This window comes from Natator depressus, chromosome 24 (genome assembly GCF_965152275.1).
Source record: "Natator depressus isolate rNatDep1 chromosome 24, rNatDep2.hap1, whole genome shotgun sequence".
Classification (NCBI taxonomy): Eukaryota; Metazoa; Chordata; order Testudines; family Cheloniidae; genus Natator; species Natator depressus.
Genome location: NC_134257.1, coordinates 15,367,808 through 15,373,913, shown reverse-complemented (window position 1 = coordinate 15,373,913; position 6,106 = coordinate 15,367,808).

Genomic DNA, 6,106 nt, shown 5'->3' with positions numbered 1-6,106 from the left:
CTCTGGATCGATGAAAGACTCCAAATTGCAAACACATCAAACATGCATTTATAATCCACTTCGTGACATCATTCATCTTCTGTCTCTGTTGTCTGGGCCTTTCACCCACAACTCTAAGGAGACAGTCCAGGGCAGGCTGCCATGATCCAAGGCGTGCCATTTCTTCCAATCCTTATACATTTGAATAGCAGTCCAGCTGGTGTTATTTCCTTATCTGCTGATTCTTCTTTCCCAGGGACATAACAAAGTTGTTTTGCACAAACAATTCTTGACCATTTGAAACCTTAAGTTCTTGGTTCAGTTGCCAACACGCAATGCAAATACTCATGTCAAGCACACTCCATCCACACTAGGCCTCAATGACCTATAACATATTACGTGAGTATATGGATTATATATACCCATGGATATATATCTCCCAACAAGCCCATCCCTATGATACACTGCAATCCATTGCCAAAATGCTGAGAAACAGAAAGTGGCGATTTGCACTGTGGGATAGCTACCCCCAGTGCACTGCTCTCTGTGTCGATGCTAAAGCACCAACTGTGGACGTGCTCCGCCAGCATAAGGAGCATTGTGTGGGCATGCGCAAGTGATGTAATTACCGTAGTTTATGATCGTCAGTGGAACTTAAGTGGACTCCACTCTGTAGTGTAGACGTGGCCCAAGACAGGAGACAGCAGGTGGAACTCCAATTCTTGAAAGCGTACCAGTGCCAAGCCTTAGCCAATGATCCACACCCCTGTCTGGCATTGGATGTGATAAATTTTGAATGCTGGATCTGATGGATTCCAGAATTTTAGGGCATGTTCTAGGCATCAGTGGCCAGAACGCTATTGATTTGGGGGATATTCAGAACACTGAAAGAAGGGGAAATGGGTGACATATTGAGTCACTCTCATTTTAATAGGTTTCAGAGTAACAGCCGTGTTAGTCTGTATTCGCAAAAAGAAAAGGAGGACTTGTGGCACCTTAGAGACTAACCAATTTATTTGATCATAAGCTTTCGTAGCTCAGGAAAGCTTATGCTCAAATAAACTGGTTAGTCTCTAAGGTGCCACAAGTACTCCTTTTCTCATTTTAATAGCAGCCATTAGCACCTTGCAGCGTAACAATACCCCTGCTCATCCCTCCAATAGAGTAATGTGTCAACACCCTAAATGACAAACTATCCCTGTTGGGACCCAAGGGAGAGATATTCAGCCAGCAAGGGCAGCTGGAGAGAGAAGGCTTCATTCATCCAGGGCCATCTTTACCCATATGCAAACTATGCAGCTGTGTAGGGCACCAGGAAATTTGGGGCACCAAATTGCCGCAAATTTCCTGGTGCCCTACGCAGCTGCGTGCTGCTCCAGCGGCCAGCCCGATTCCCCGGCCGGTTGAGCCGGCCAGGAAAGCTGCCCCCGCCCCTGCTCCACCCCCACGCTGCCTCTTCCCACCCCTGCTCCGCCCCAGTCCCTCCCCCACTCTACCCCTTCCCCAAAGCCCCTAACCCTACTCCGCCCCCACGCCGCTTCTTCCCACTCCTGCTCCACACAAGACTTGCCCCCACTCCATCCCTTCCCCTGAGCTATGTCCTGGGGGACTGCAGCAGGGGTCAGGCGGGAAGTGGAGTGACCCTGCCCCAGCCAGGTCCACTCCTCCGGCTCCCAGCGACACCGCCGGTGAGTGCTGGGGGGCAGTTCTCCCCTACCCCCCAAGTCCCAAGGCTGAGAGCCAGGGGAGCAGAGCAGAGCGGGCTGGGGCCAGGTCACTCCACTTCCCGCTACCCTGTGAGTGCAGGGTTGGGCCCTCCCTGCACTCATTGGGCAGGAGGAAGTGGAATGACCCGGCCCCAACCCGCTCCACCGGCTCGTACTGGGGGGGTGGTTTCTCCCCTGCCCCCGAAGCCCCAAGCCTGCTCCTGCCCCCTACAGACCTTGGGCGCAGGCCCCCCTTGGATGCCTGGGGCCAGCTCTCCCCCCCCTTCCCCCCCAGCAGAGGGGCTGTGTAGGGCACCACAATGTCTAGGGATGGCCATGCATTCATTCTTACCTCCTTCCTAAACTCCTGCCACCTCAAAGCCTGCTCAAGGCAAGGAAGAGAAAGCACCAGCTGTCTAACCTCCCTTGCCTTATGGGGGGAAGGAAGGTACTTTGGAGCTGGGGAAGACACACACAGACCCAGGCACAGTATGGAGAATGGGTGGCCCTAGTGTAGTGGGACGGGGGAGCACACATAGACCCTGGTATGGGTGGAGAATGGGGAACCCTGGCAAGAGGGGATGGGGGACACACAGTGCAGGGAGGAGATTGCAAGGCACTGCAGGGAGCCCCAGAAATAGAGGGGGATGGGAGGGTGGCACACAGGGAGTAGGTGGGGGGAATGGAGGGGTGCAATGAGCTCGGCTGCAGAAGTTACAAAATGTGCAACCCTTTAGAGTTATCTCTAATCACTACAAAGAAACAACCCTCCTCTCCCAGAGCCAGGGGTACAGGCCGGGTTTCCTAATCTCCAGTGCGGTACCGCTGACTAGAAGCAGCATGTCTGGGGCTCTGACCCCAAGCGGGCGTTTGCCTCTTGGGTTTTTCGGTAGGCTTGCCTGAGCTCCTTAAGTTTCACGTGGCACTGCTGCGGGTCCCTGTTATAGCCTCTGTCCTTCATGCCCTTGGAGATTTTTTCAAATATTTTGGCATTTCGTCTTTTGGAACAGAGTTCTAACAGCACGGATTCGTCTCCCCATACAGCGATCAGATCCAGTACCTCCCGGTCGGTCCACGCTGGAGCTCTTTTGCGATTCTGGGACTCCATGGTCACCTCTGCTGATGAGATCTGCACGGTCACCTGTGCTGATCAGCTTGCCATGCTGGCCAAACAGAAAATTAAATTCAAAAGTTCACGGGGCTTTTCCTGTGTACCTGGCCAGTGCATCCGAGTTCAGAGTGCTGTCCAGAGTGGTCACAATGGAGCACTGGGGGATAGCTCCCAGGGGCCAATACCGTCGAATTGCGTCCACGCTACCCCAAATTCGACCCAGCTATGTTGATTTCAGCGCTAATCCCCTCGTCGGAGAGGAGTACAGAAATCAATTTTAAGAGCCCATTAAGTCGACAAAAATGGCTTCGTCATGTGGACGGGTGCAGGGTTAAATCGATCTAACGCTGCTAAATTCGACCTAAACTCGTAGTGTAGACCAGGGCTGAGTGTGTCTTGCCTAAAGTGCTTGGGGGAATCTGCTCAGGAACTAGAGCTGTTGCATGTCCTCTTCACATCGAGGGGGGGCAGACTGGGTAATAAACTTACACTGATCAGGCTTCTGACCAGAGCAGGACGGTACAGCCCTGGAGTCCTAGGGGGAGAGCTGGGGGAATTGGCTGGAGCCTCCCTATTGATGGTTCATGAGTAGCTGGGAGAAGCAGTCAAGTAACTCAGGTGGGTGTGTCCCTGCCTGTGGATGGCTGTGTTAAGGACCTGGAGGGGTTTGCAGCTTGTCACAGCATCACAGTGTGAGAGGGAGCCCAGGTTGGTAAGACAGAGGGCTCAGCGGTACCCCAGTTCCAGGTTCCTGGGGAACTGGTCACATGTCTATTGTGCAGGCAATGGGCAATGTGGATTCAATTGCAATGTGTGCTCATTGCTTGTGGCTTTATCATCATTCAACTCCCCCCTTCCCCCATAGAAATGCTTTTAACCTTTAATAAATGCCCAAGGAATTTGATCTGGCACTTGGTGCATCTGAGGTTTATTGCAGTTAGGAAACACGGATTAAAGGGCATAAAATGGACCCAAGTGTCAGCCTTGCTGGTTGGGTGTCTGGACTGGATCTTTGTATGTTGGAAAGGGAGTCGATGTTTATAAGGATATCAGTGTAACCCTTCCACCAGTGCTGGCAGCTGAAAGGGGTTCAATTTCCAAGGGGTTCCTTCTGCAAACTTAAAAGCAACTTGAGCCACACCCAGAAACATAGGAAAGTATCTGTGCTGCCCTGTGTATGCCGCTCTGGGCACCCGTGATGGTCAAGGCACCCCACTGAAGCATTGACTCCAGGCAGGGTCCATAGGCGCTGACTCCGTGGGTGCTCTGGGGCTGGAGCACCCATGGAAAAAATCGTGGGTGTTTAGCAGCCATTGGCAGCCCCATGGATCAGCGCCTCCCCCTCCCTCCCAGCACCTCCCAGCTGCTGCAATCAGTTGTCCAATGGCGTTCCGGATATACAGGAGGAGGGGGAGACACGGGGATGAGAAGAGGCAGGGCAGGGGTGGGGGCTTGGGGGAAGGGTTGGAGCGGGGGTGGGGCCTGGGGCGGAGTGGGGGTCGAGAACCCCTTGGGAACTGGGGAAGTCGGCACCTCTTGGGAGTTCAACAAAGAAATCTTTATTATTAGCGGGGACAATAGAATAAACCTGGGGATGCCAGCAATTAATACATCAACAGTATCTAGGATGTAAGACACACACCCCTGATCCAGACGGTCTTACCAACAGTCCCAAGCACAGGGCGCCTATCTCAGTGGTGGGGGGCAGGTGCATTCTAGCCTCTTCCCTCCCCCTCTGCTCCCCACTCACCGTGTGTTGTCCAAGGCTGGCCAAGTCGAAACATTCAGGAAGGTCCATCGGCTGCCTGGGCTGCTCCAGCATCTCTGCAGCCTGACCCAGCCGAAGTGAGCGCAGCTTCGATTGCTGGGTAGGGAGGTGTAAGGGACCAGGGCATAGGCAGGGCCGGATTAACTCTCCTGTGAGCCCAGGGCTACTAGATTTGGTGGGGCCGCTGTATACAAGTCTTTTTCCTGGGAAGGAGTTTGGTGCAGGGCAGGGGGGCAGGGGATTGGGGTGCAGGAGGGGCTGCAGAGTCTGGGAGGCAGTTTGGGTGCAGGACAGAGCTCTGGGCTGCTGCAGAGTGTCGGGGTGCAGGAGAGGGTGAGGGGTGTGGGCTCTGGGAGGGAGTTTGGTGCAGGAGGGAACTCTGGGCTGGGGCAGGGGATTGGGGTGCTGGAGAGGGTGTGAAGTTCCCCTCTGGTATTATCCGGACTGGTGATCTGCTAGGTCCCTCCAGTCCTTGACTCTGGGAGCCAGACTTACCCTGCTCTGCTGTGAGAACCCCCACTCCTGGGCTGTTCACGCACAGCCTCTGGCATGTAAACTGCTCCCAGGTACTTGCAACCAAATGACACTAGCCAATATCTCTGGTCCCAGACACAACCCTGGGAACCTCCGTCTTGCAGTGTCCAGTTATGCCTGCTGGAGGCTGGAAGCTTATATGAGTTTGTCAATTTAACAAAGAAATTGATATGTACCAGGCTTGTTATCCCAAGGGGAGTCTTTGACACGCTTCAAACCAAACACACTGCTTCAGGTAGAATAGACAACCAGATTTACTAAATATAAAGATAGATTTTAAGTGATTATAAGCCAAAGCATAACAAGTCAGATTTGGTCAAATGAAATAAAAGCAAAACGCATTCTAAGCTGATCTTAACACTTTCAATGTCCTTACAAACTTAGATGCTTCTCACCACAGGCTGGCTGCTTGCTCTTTAGCCAGGCTCTTCCCTTTGCTCAGTGCTTCAGTCGCATGGTGTGGTGTCTGTAGGTGTAGGTGGAAGAGAGAGGAAGAGCATGGCAAACATCTCTCCCTTTTATCATGTTCTTTCTTCCCTATTGGCTTTCCCCCACACCCTTCAGAGTCAGGGGAGCATTACCTTATTGCAGATCCAAACTGACCAAAGGAAGGGGGGTGACTTCCTTGAGGGTCTAACAGATTCTGTTGTTGCTGCCTAGGCCAGTGTCCATTGTTCCTGTGAGGCTGGGCTGGGTTTGTCCCATGCCTGTCCTGATGAGGTGTGAACTGCCCCTCTGCTCTTGGAGAATTTTTGTCTGGGCATGCTTTAATCCATGAGGATACATTTTCAGCCTTATAACTATATACATGAAATTATAACCTGTAACATCACTGTAACAACAATGTTCAGTACATGGTGAGCCTTCCAAAGACACCCGACATGACAAACTTTGCATTGGATACCACACAATTATTTTACAAGGATGAACATGGGGGTGCCGGGTGTTACCTGAGTTACAGAGCATCACAGAGGGGTGTGGGCTCTGGGAGGGAGTTTGGTGCAGGAG